Source organism: Quercus lobata, chromosome 2, assembly GCF_001633185.2.
Source record: "Quercus lobata isolate SW786 chromosome 2, ValleyOak3.0 Primary Assembly, whole genome shotgun sequence".
Lineage (NCBI taxonomy): Eukaryota > Viridiplantae > Streptophyta > Magnoliopsida > Fagales > Fagaceae > Quercus > Quercus lobata.
In genome coordinates, this window is record NC_044905.1 from 8,816,789 (window position 1) to 8,829,745 (window position 12,957).

The following is a 12,957-nucleotide window of genomic DNA, read 5'->3' on the forward strand; positions in this document are numbered from 1 at the left end:
GTAACTAGTTGGTTTAAATGAATAATAAAAGCTTAGATTTCCTTGAGTAATGAACATTTAAATAAGCATTAAATCAAAGGATTGCTATTGATAATTCATTATTATGTATATCAGTTGGATATCTGTAATGCAATCCGCTAAAAATGTTTGGTTTCACTAGTTAAAAGAGCAGTCAAACACACGCAACAAAGTTCCAAGTAATCCAATAAAACGAACCAACAATAAGAATCTCTCAACTACTTTGTGTACAATATTAATTATAAAGAGAGTTTTAATTTGAGAACGTGTTCAATAAGAGGCATCTATTTACCTTTATATACAATCTTCCTAAAGCGAAGGAACAAATTAAGCCGCATACAATAGTACACTATTCTTTGCTCAATATTGAAGGAATAGCTAGCACCCAATTAATTGACTCATGAATAACGTTCCATGCATGCAACATTCAAGTACGCAATACGACACCTAATAAGTAATAACCCATATTGCATCCTTGCATGCATACACTCAGAAAGAAGACTAAAACCCACCTCAAATAATCACAAATACAAGTCAAAAATTAAAACGGGATTGCCAGTGTTATGTCTGTATAATAGCTTGGGGGAAGTTTATATATAAGGTGGTTTTAGGGCTATGGATTTGGAACCAATAATATTATATCAACTTTTCACTTATATGGAATTAATATGGATTTCACACTATACATTGACAGAATCAATATTTGACTTAATAGGGGCAAAGTTTATGACACACCCATAAGATAATTATAATGACATACGATATAACAAGTTTATTTCTTATACCTATGCTTTTGAAACCTCACACCTTTTGACACCCTTCTTCACTTCTTCTTCTAATTATTATTTTACTTTTTTTTGTTTGTTTTCTATATTTAACTCACTATTTTATTAGAATACAGTAATCCAACACTAAAAACACGTTGATTAAACTACATTTATTATTTTTAACAAAATATAATTTAATTACATTACATGTTTCTAAAAAAAATATATATATTTAGATTTTTGTCTTGATAAATATTTAATATGAATGATTTATAAATAATTTTTAATAAACTTTATTTTATGCATCCTACGAGTACGAGCTAATGACTAGAATATATACTTCAACAATAGAGTGAATCTACTGCACATAGGCTGCAGTCTTCCTCAAATAGAAGCCTTCAACAAATATTTTAAAGTGCAAAAGCAACTGTTAGAATATTGTTAAAAATAATAATTTTTTTTGTGGTTCGTTTTTGATTGGGAATTATAGATGGTGTTAAGGAATAGTTAAAAGCACCAATATGTTAGTTAAGGTACAAGAATCTTAAGTTTAACAATAATGCTTACATTTAAACATAATGATTAACAAATGATTTGAGATAGTAGTCTTTAAAATCCTCACAGCGTGCGTTTCACTGATAAGTTTAATTATAACCCTTAAATTTAAAGGTAATGATTATTAAACGACTTGAGATAATAATCTTTAAAATTCCCATAACATATCAATGATTTTAGGATGTGGAATAAGAACTTAACCTAACCATTAAACAAGGATGATAAATAATCGGTGAAGCTTGTGTCCAATATCTTTTTAAACTAAACATGTGTTTAAATCATAGTATACAATAAATAAAAATAACAAATGTATACAAAAGGCATGTACCGTTAAAAAAAATTGGATCTTTTTAAAGGTGTGTCAAAATACTTGAGAAAACCAAAAAATGGCTTTCTTGGGCTTTGCCCAACCACTCACAGCAGGTAAAACTAAAAACTAATTATCGTTCCCTATTTATAGTTTATAGACAGCGTAGCAAACACGCCTGGTCCTGAACCTCTTCTTCTATTGTAACTTGTTTGCTGCACCCTTATACTCAGTTCGAGTTCAAATGACACAGAGAAAAATATGGAAGCGAGTACTTGTACTTCTCAGTTCAAGGTACGAAATATCTTCCAAAGTTCCAACCTTGGAGCCTATTTCTTCGCTGAGTAGTAGTATGTTAGTATAAGTTAACTGACAGCAGTAAACTTTTAATATTTTGAGAATGAAAAACTGGGTATTCATTAGGGTTGTAAATAAACTAAGTCGTTTAAAAACAACTCGAACTTGATTAGATAAAAAGCTTGTTCATGTTTGTTTGTTTATAAATAAGTCAAATTTGAGCCTTAGTTTTAAACTTGTTTAGTAAACAAGCCGAGCCCAAGCAAAACTATTTGTTTATGAATAAGCTCGTGAGTTATAAGATTCGATACAAAACAAGTCAAGTATAGACTTATTTATTGGCTTGATATGTGATTTCTAAATAAACTTATTACACATATCTTAATAATAAAATATTTCATAATGGACCACTACCCTTTACCTTAATTTTTCACTTCCCTCTAAACTGATCAGGTACCACTTTAGACTTTAGTTACCTTTTTAAAAATATTTATTAGTGGGCCACATATGGTTATTCCTTATCCATTATCTAATATAAAGTTATAAAACATGTTAATTTATTCTCATTTATAATAGTTACAAACAAGTCTTTTTCTAGTTCTTTATCATCTAATGTAGATGTAAAAATTATTTTTTAAACAATTGATGAAGCTATAGACAATAAAGGATGAATGAATGAATTTAATTTTGTAAAGTTACAATATGAACAATGGCTAATCAGAGGTCAGACTAGAAGCATGATAAAATGAGTATGCTATTTTCTTATTTTTGTTTACTTGATTTTGGGAGGTTTAAGCATTTGATAAGATAATTTTGTTGGATCTCAAGCTCAAAAGCTTGATCTGAGCTCGAGTTTGAGTTTGAATTTGATATTAAGCTCAAGCTTGGCTTGACTAAAGAATCAAGCCAATTTTAGCCAAGCTCAAGCTTTTTGGCTTTCCCACAAGCTCAAGCACAAACAATATTTTGGCGTGAGCTTTTTAATTTTACCGATGAGCCAAGCTTGAACATACACTACTCGGCAAAACTCAGCTCATTTACAACCTTAGTATTCCTATATGGGATTTACTAACACGTGCCCTTAGGGCATATATTAGTAATCCATTTTAGGAAACTTTTTATGGAAAACTGAAAAAGTAATTTACTGTTTTGACAGCCTTTTCAATTTCCCATAAAAAAATTTTCCAAAATGGATGGTTAATATGTGCCCTTAGGGCACACATTAACAGGACCCTTTATAGATTTTTTTATCAACTGAAACCCCACGAAGTTTAGACTTTTGGGACTATTGTACATTTGATTCTACTTTTTTTTTTTTTTTTGCAATAAGAGATGTTTGATCTTAAATTTAGGACTATATAATAATTTTCGTGCCTGAAGTCATGAAAAATTCAGAAATGTTATGTACATAACATTTTCACAATAAATTCCAAGTAGCATGTTACTATTGGCTGTTAGGGAAAAAAGTAATTTCAATGGTAAATTTCAAATTAGAACCAATAACAACTTACTTCCTTGGATTTGTTGTGAAAGTGTTGTGAAAATATGATGAACATGTAAAATTTGATTTGGACATGAAGCTTTTACCTTTGAGATGAATAATTCACCCACCATTGTTGAGTGTTAGTGTGTGCATTTTGTGCAGATAATTTTGGGATCATCACCAATACCGTGTCAAAAAATATTAGCTGGGATGGGATATGAATTCACAATTATGGTTTTTTTTTTTTTCCTCTCAACTATCAACCAAATTTCATTTCCTATTGATTACCGGAAAGTTAACTCCTTTAATCACTTTAGTCTGCAGATATTGATGAAAAATGCATCCGAAAGGAAAAGCCAGAGGACTTGGTTATGGCTCTTGCTGAGGCTAAGGTGGGGTTTTCTATCCTGCATTTCAAAGTGCAAAAGTAAATGTTATAAATTCTAACTTGGGGTTTATGGTTTTTTATTGCTAAGTTACTTATGCATTCAGTGGGTCTTGAGCGCACGACTGTCCTCACCCTCCATCCCATTATTATGGTAGAAGGAATTGCCAATTGAGTTATAGTTCATTGGCAACCTTTGGTTGATGTGTACACTATGGCTATAAAAAATGCTCATTCTTTTGCTATTTATCTTACAGAAGCAATATAGATATTAAAACTTACCTACAATGCTTAATTAATACTTTCGAACTGTTTAAACACTGTACCTATAAAAAAATAAAAAAATAAAAAAACTGTTTAAACACTGTAATGATCTAAATGCTTAATTTATAGACCATTCTTGTGATTATGTAGAAGGATATAGATCTATCTTGTTTTACATTTACTTTTAGTAGCCATTCACTCTCATGGACTCTATCTATGTGTTTATTGTCTTACTTTTTGTTCATAACACAAATGAAGAGTGGGTTTGTTTTAATTTTCTTCCATTGATTGAGTCTGAATTGCATCGCAGGCTGATGCCATCTTATCAAACCTACAAACTATCAGTAATCAAGAGAAGGATGACGAACAAACAATTTTAACTGCGGCTGATACAGTATGTCTTGCTTTCTTTTTATTTTACTATTGACTCAACTGCCTGTTTCTACAACAGGATGTATAAGGTCTGGTATCACCTACTGCCATTTATGGACTGAGGATACTTTGCCTTTTGAGAGAGAAAGTATTATTCTTCATTTCATAGGATCTTGATGGTCAAACATGAGTGCTTCACTTCCATTGCTTTGTTAAGCACAGTGACAGATGTCATGTAGTTCATGACTTCATGCTGTTAGTCAAGGGAGGGAGATAAGGCCATTCTGGTTAGGTTTTCTCTTGCTTTTGTAAAAAAATAAAATCAAATCAAAGTTGTGTATCAATGGTAGATGAATGTCTTGATATCACAAATGTAAACCTGGATTTGGATTTCATTATCATGTTATTTTTCTGGGCATGGATATCAGGGCATATGTATTTAGTTAATCTTTCAAACAATTTGCAAATGTATATGCTTGTTGTGATTATTGATTTAAAATCAATATTATGGCTACTGGTTACTGGTTATCTTTGTTTTGAAGGCTAGATTTATCTTAATTTGGGACATTGACTGCACACATTGTTTGTTAGAAAGAAAACCAATATACTGATTATGGTACTGCAATATTCAACTGTTGCATCTATGGAATTATATCTGGTTAATGCACTTCATGTTTGTTTCTGCTTTCTCTGCTAGTAAGATTCATATTTCCATATCTTTTTTGGATTGGTAAATGCATAGTTCCGTATAATCATTATTGCCATGGTTATTGTCTCAATAAAGTCTACTGGTTTCTGGTTGTAGTGGAACTGTGTCTCTGCACTTTTTTTTTTTGATAAGTAAAAGTGTGTCTCTGTACTGACAATAACTGATACCTTCTTCTCAGGCAGAAGCCATCTTACAAAGGCTCCCCATTGGTGAATATGTAAAGGATGTTAAGCCAACATTGTTAATTACTTGTGACCAAGTATAAATCAAGTCCTTTGATATATTTATCTTCCTAATTTATTGCACATGTCTTTCATTTTCATTTTTCAACCTAAGGAATAAATGTCCACAATATGTTAAGGATTTATAGGGCATTGACTGATCGAGGTTAGTTGGAAACTAACCTTCTTTCCTTGCCAATCTAGATGAGTCTAATCTATTCAGACTTAATCTTCTGATTAAGCAAGTGCTGCTAGCAATGATTTAATTCTTTTAGATCAGTATTCTTAAGTAACAGTTAGGGTTTCAATTCCAGCATAAGCCCTCTTGCACTCTTGAACTTATTCCTTAACCCTTGTTTTCTCTATGGCAGAAATTAAAAGGAGCAAAAGTAAAAGGAAACAGTGATATTAAGAAGAAAACCTCGACATCTACGTTCTACTTTTGTTTTGTTTTGTTTTTGGGTAACATCTTCGCCATAGTTCTTATTCCTAGTTTGCTTATTATGGATAATCTGAGGAGTGGCCAAAATCTTCTATTAGCCTAGGGCAAATTAACAGAATATATATCCCTGTATGGTCTGGAATGTGGCATAATTTTAGGCTAAAAGAAGGTATTTTTACTCTCAAAGGGACATTTCCAAGTTTGCATGAGCTGTGTAGATTAGAGGCTAGAGTTTTCTTCACCACCTGTTGGTATCTGTAGTATTATGATCTTGCATATACCCTCAAGACATCTGGAGAGAGTTTGTGGGCACTGATGTTTCTTATGCCTTCTGGTGACAAGATACGTTTATGGATGTAGGAAGGTTCATTTTTTACCTTGTTTAGAACTGTACTTTTTTTTTTGGGTGTTATTTCTTACTGTTATTATCAAATGATCTAGAGGTGGTGGTCTATGAAGGAGTGATAAGGGAAAAACCATCCAGTAAGGAAGAAGCACTGTAGTTTTGGAAAGGTTTGCTTAACTCTCTGCCCACCCCCCCCTTTCTCCCTTTTAGTTCCCTGTTGTTTTCCCATCTAAAAACTCTGGAAATTTTATCAACATGGATTGCAGACTATTCTGGGGGACACGCAGCAACGGTGGGATCAGTGCTTGTGACAAACCTTAAGACCGGATTCAGAAAAGGAGAATGGGACTGAGGGGAGGTACCATATGCTTTTATTGCTTTGTGAAACTCTTTGTAATTATTGTTTAATGTTTTTTTTATCTTGTCACACAAGACATTGGGGGTGTTCCCTACTAGCAATGCGTTGCAATATATGTGGCTGACCTTGACTAATCTGTTGAGGTCCATAACCGGCCCCAAAAAATTGGGACCAAAGCTTGGTTGTTGTTGTTATTGTCATAAAAGGCATTAGGTTTTTATCATGCCGTGTAGAACTGGTGCTTTGAAAAAATTTAATAGAAATTAAAAAGATGAAAAAGCGTGGTGTTATATGATGACGTCCTCACACAATGTGTTGAAGACCTTGCAAGGTTTCCCAATGTAAGGCTAAAACCTACGAGGTACATGTAAGAAATGTGTGCCTGCTCTCTGGTTTTACCTCCTATAATTTCATTGCTAGAGCTCTGGGAAATATTTTTCTGCATGGCTGCTAGCATCCTAACTTGGAGACCAAAAGAAGTAAACACTTACCGATTTTTTGGGTCCATATAAAGATCACTTGGAAGGGCTTGGGACGGCTACTAGATGATCCTGCTACAATAAACTTAAGAAGAAACTATTAGAATTCATAGTCTCTTTGTGCATGATTCTGTACAGTTATTAATATGAACCTTTAGAAAATAACTGTATATTTTTATGCTTAGAGTTCTTTTTGTTGCATCTTAGGGGGCTAGGAGATCTCATTTGAAACTTTTGGACTTGTGCACATTTTGTTGCATACAAAATATATTTTAGGTTCTTTCTCCAAAAAAAAAAAAATATATATATATATATATATATATATTTTAGGATTCTTGTTAAAATGGTCACGGCATCAGACTTTATTGAAGTTAAAAATTCTTTGATTCTATTTTATTTTCTTTGTTCTGTTAATGATATATTTGTTAAATTATGTCTCCTACTTAGTGTTCCATTGAAAAGGTATTCCATTTTTTTCTTGAGTATCAAGGCTCTTAATTATCGTCTTTAGTGATACACTTGCCAAATTGTACTTATGTGGTGATGCATTGCAGGTCTATTTCCATACAATACCAGATGAGATCATTGAGAAACTGGTAATATTTGTTTTCTTCGCTGAAATTGGTGGTTGCTTCTGCATAATTTCGTGAAATAATGTGTTATAGCACTCCACTGATCTCTTCCCCAGCGCCCCCCCCCCCCCTTTTTTTCTTTTTCAGATTAAGGAGGGGACTGTGCTTTATGTTGCTGGGGGACTGATCACAGAGCATCCTTTGACACTGCCCTTCATAAAACAAGTGGTTAGTTTGCTAATCTTTGAGTATCCATTAACAGAAATCCAAAATTGTAAAATGTGAATAATGGACATAAGAGGTATAATATATAGAGGCAGGAAAAGCAGAGTCTCATGTCAAAAAACTGTGGTTCCCTCTGTTCCTACAATTTAGCTGAAGGGATGTTTTCACCAAAACCTCATATATCGACCTTCCAATACACTTGCATAAAATGATCGATATTTTTTTAATTGGTGAGTTACACACCCACCTAATGAGTCTTGAACCCATGACGTCACCCTTGACTTTATTTTAAAAGGGAAGGAGGTGCCCATTTATCTTTCTCTGGCATATAATTGGTTACATGCCTATATTTGATTCTTTTATTGGGTGCCTGTTACTTAGAATATTGATTGAATGATTAAATTCACTATTTTTCTATCAACTTAAGTTTTTGGGATAAGTAAAAATTTGTTTGGTCTTAGAACAATTAGTCCTAAATTCAAACAATGTCTTCAATTTGTAATTTATTCCACATTTTGGCTTGCATTTGAGTATTCCATATATTGGCTCTCCGATTTGAGGGGGACCTTGGCCCACATATGAGGAGCATCAAAATATTGACTAATAATTAAATTCACCATTTCATAAGATCTAAGTTGAGCTAGTTTTGTGTTGGCAACTTGGAAGTTCAAAGGCAAAACAAATACAATGTGTCTATAATTCATTTTTCTTTAGGTTTCTCGAAGAATTTACAAGGGGAAGTAGATTTGTCTTTCTATTAGTCAGGGTGATGGTCTTGGTCAAAACTTTCCACCATCAATGGTTCTGAGATACTTTATCATGTCTCTGAATATTATCTGTTAGAAAGTAATTCATTGCAAGGTTGCTGCCTCAATGTTGTTCTAATGGCTTGTCTTTAGCTTTGATCTGAGTTTGTGAAATGGTGAGTGATTTGCTGCAGAGTCAACTGCAGTTATATAAGGCACCAAACAGCTTGTAATTGCTTTGCTAATTATAAGCTGTTGGATTACTAATTACTGACAAATATTTCTTCTGTGCTGTAGACTTATTAATTGGTATGTTCCAAAAAAAAGGGCATGATAATTGGTGATACTCTGCGTAGGTTGGGACAATCGACAGTGTGATGGGACTCCCCAAAGCTCTCACCGAAAAACTTATAAAGGTGGCCCTCGAGCTGCTGCAACCATTTCAATCTTCAAGTCCTATTCGGTATTTTTGCCCAATTGACACAGTTTATTATCCTTTCCTGTTATTTGGCCTCTGATCCTGTTTCGTCAAACTTCAAAATTGATTGCTCCAGTTCATTTGGGATTAAGGCTTGTTGTTGATTCTCCACTTCATGTGCACTGCTTTGGTTTTTCAAAATGAGTTATCCAAATGCTGGGCCGGTTAGTTTTCATTGTTATGCTTATTCCCCTTCATGTTGTTACAGTTACTGATTCTTTTTCTATAGAAGAAAACATGGGGGCAGGGGCGGAGTCAGGGGGGGTCGAGGGGGGGCACTTGCCCCCTCTGACTCCACCCAAAAAAAGTTCATAGTAACATACTGCAGAAGTGAGCAAAAACTCCATTAAATGTTTAACCTGTTTGCCCCCTCTGATATAAAGAAAAAAACAAAATGCAGTCCCCAAAATAGCTCTGTTACTGAAAAAGAAAAGCTAAAAAGGTTACACAGCAATTGAAGGATTGACGCCACTGTTAAAACATGCCACATCATTTTGGTTTTAAAAAGAAACTTTTATCAAGTCCCAGATTTAAGCATGTCACTACCATTCTTGGAACGTTTATCCCAACTTTCTTTTCTTTTTTATTTCATAAATTTTCAATTAATGGTAGGTCTTATATTTTAATATTTTATACAAATAATTATTAATAAAAAAAAAAAACCAACTAAGTCCTTAATTGTACTATAGTTTCAGACCCTAAACCTCCACTATCTTCTCTCTCGTCCATCTCTTAGACATTTCAATTTTAAACTCTAGGTCTAGGTTTCTACTACAAACCCAAATTTAAATACTTTGAAGAATAGAGAACAAAAAATTTGAATGGTAGATATTATTTAAAAGCAATCAAAGCAATAGACATGTATACAACATTAGATATCTAAATTTTAAGGAATCAAATTAGATATCTAAATTTTATGTAATTAGATTAATCTCTTACTTTAATTGTTTGTAACTATAAATTGGTTATTTTTGTTTCGATGTGAAATATATATTTGTACTTAATTGAAAATATGGAAAACCCTGAGTATAATAATGAGTCCAAATCAAGTTTTAAACGAATTCTTATACAATTGTTTTTGTTTTTTCCTTTTTAAAAATAGTCTTTAAATCTTGCCCCCTCTGAATTGAAATCCTGACTCCGCCACTGCATGGGGGTATATGATTGTTGAGGCCATTTATCATTGTCCAACTTGTTAAGACTATAGAGGTTAGGATTTGGTAAACAAAGTAATGTTGACATGTCAATGGTGGAGAAGAATTTGGACACCGTGAGAACCGAAGAAGCAATCATGGTTATTCATTTTACCTGTCAAAGGCTACGAAACACAGAAATGGTGGGCCTAAAGCCAGCCCAAAAGGAAAAAGAGTAGCAATACATCTTATTCTTCTCCTCCAAGTACAATTTACTCAAATTGCCAGTCCAAAATGATACATTGCTAAAATCATGTCAATTTCATACGTTGTTTACCGAAAAAAAAGGACACATGTAAAACAAAACAATTGGAGTCTTTACAAGCCACGTCTCTATATTCATTTTTTTTTCATGGCCTTTTTTTTTTTTTTTTTTGGGTTATTTCCATTTTTACTAGCTGAATTGGAATGAAGGGCTATTGAATATTAACAAAGTAAATATTAGGTCTTAAAGGAGATAGAAGGATGGAAGCTACAGCTAGGAGGCTTGAAATAGAGGTGTGTGAACGGGGAGGCATCTTCATCTTTTCTCAAACATTTTAATATTCTTGTCACAGGAGAGGGCGGAGCTTCTCACTCCACTACTCAGTGAGTTAGGGTGTCAAAAGTTTTTTAGTTCAATTAGTTGGCACATTCCAGTGTGCCTATGACATTTATGTTGGGTGTCTTACCGTGTGGGTCCAGCCCACTTGCTTGCCATGCTTTGTCAAAGCTCATTTATGAGCTTGGTTCCAAGAGTCTTCAAATTTAGCTTTCCATTTATTGAGAAGTGACCAAAAAATGGAAAGGTCTAACTTCTCTTAATGAGAAGTGTTCCAAAGTCAGCATGCCATTTTTTCCTGGGCAGTGACTTAGGCGTGTGAGACACGCTGAAACTGACAAAGAAGAAAAGAAGGAAAACAAAGGCCATTCGGCCTTGTGAGAAAAGCCGGAATAGAGAGCCTTTCTTGGCCATTGTATGTGAGTTCCAAAGAGAGCAAAACACAAAAAGAGAGAGCTTCAGCTGGAGGTGCAGCCCGAAAAATAGAGAGAAACACAGTGAGAGTGTGAGAGAGTGAAAAAGAAAAAGGAGACATTTTTCTTTGCTCACACAAGGAAGATAAATTGGTGGAGTTCTCATGGAGTTTTTGAGTGCTACAACCATGGAGAGTTGGAGTATTCGAAGGAAGATTTTGCTACTGGTTTTGTGGTGAGATTGTATTTACTCCTTGAGATTAATTTGTTGTATATCTAATTTATTGTGAACACAAGTTTAGCATAAACTTGATAGTTGTAATCTCTATTTATAGTGGATATTTTTCTGAGCTGCCCCATGGTTTTTCCCTCTACACTAGAGGGTTTTCCACGTAAGATTTGGTGTTCTTGTGTTGTGGTTGTGTGGTGCTTGCTGAATTTTTTTTTGTTTCCATAATATTGCTATTGCTTGATAGTCATTAATTTTAATTCACACATAGACATAGAGGGGATTAGGATTTTTCCCCAACAATTTAAGATTCAAATCTCTCTCCCCTCACCTCCGGTTGTTGTAAGTTGTAACTATTGAATTATAAAAAATACTACCTAGCAAGTCAAGGTGTGGTCGTTTGGGTTTGTTGGGCATTTTGATCATTCTTCAAGTCTCAAAACCGTAAGCTCTCATTGTTGTTTGATGTGATTCATTAATTATCCTTTGCATTCTCCTTCTTACTGTTTGTCGATTTTATAGTCACATGAGATTCATATGTTGTGAGAGAGAGGATGCATGAGATAGTATCTCATGCGCCTGACGCATACACTATTTTTCAAATGATGCATATTTTATACGCACAAGATGTTTTCTTGACATGATCACTACACTTTTCTCACTAATTATCCTTTGCATTCTCCTTACTATTTGTCGATTCTATAGTCATATGAGATTTATATATTATGAGAGAGAGGATGCATGAGATGGTATCTCATGCACCTGACGCATACACTATTTTTTAGAGGATGCATATTTTACACGCATGAGATGCTTTCTTGACATGATCACTACACCTTTCTCACTAATAGTTATTGCATTACAAATCATTGGTTTCAGCTGAGAGAGCATGAGCAAGAGTTCGTCTTTATGCTGTTGGACAATGCAGAGTGAGTGATCATTGAGACTATTTTTCCATACTTACTGGCTCCAAAATGGTTGTGCCATGGGAGCTAGTAATAACTTGATATGTACATCCAGTGAGAACCGAGCAAGCTGTCATAATGTCCTGCCAGTGTATGAATATGTGCCCTGCTACCTATTTCCCAAACCCTACAAACATTAGCAGGTATACCACAAATAAACTGTGTATAGTGGGATAAACAACCAAGCTGTAAACATCACATAGATGGTCGCCATAATAAGATTGAATAAGCTTATACTTTTCATGGTCTTGTCATTTTGCTAAGAACACTTCCAGTTTTCCTACTTATACTTGCATCAAAGGCACTGAATATTACTTATTAGTCATCTAACACATCTTTGGATGAGACACGTAAAATAACCTGTTGCTATAAATTTCCTTTCAGTAATAATAGTTTCAACAAACAACACTGAATTAAAATTAAGGGAGAATATCTTCCCCTAAAATATTTTCTTAATGGCTTAGTTTATTTTGTTAAAAAAAATTGAGTAAAAGTACCGTTATACTTGTTTTTTTTTTTTTTTTAATTATAAAAATGTAATTTCCTTTTTAAAAATTAAAACAAAACTAAAATCGAACCAGAAAAATATTAA

General features: G+C 33.7%; 1 pseudogene; it reads left to right on the plus strand.

Moving 5' to 3' along the window:
- Positions 1-1,908: 1,908 nt before the first annotated feature.
- LOC115974346 lies at positions 1,909-12,330 on the plus strand (annotated as a pseudogene).
- Positions 12,331-12,957: the final 627 nt, after the last annotated feature.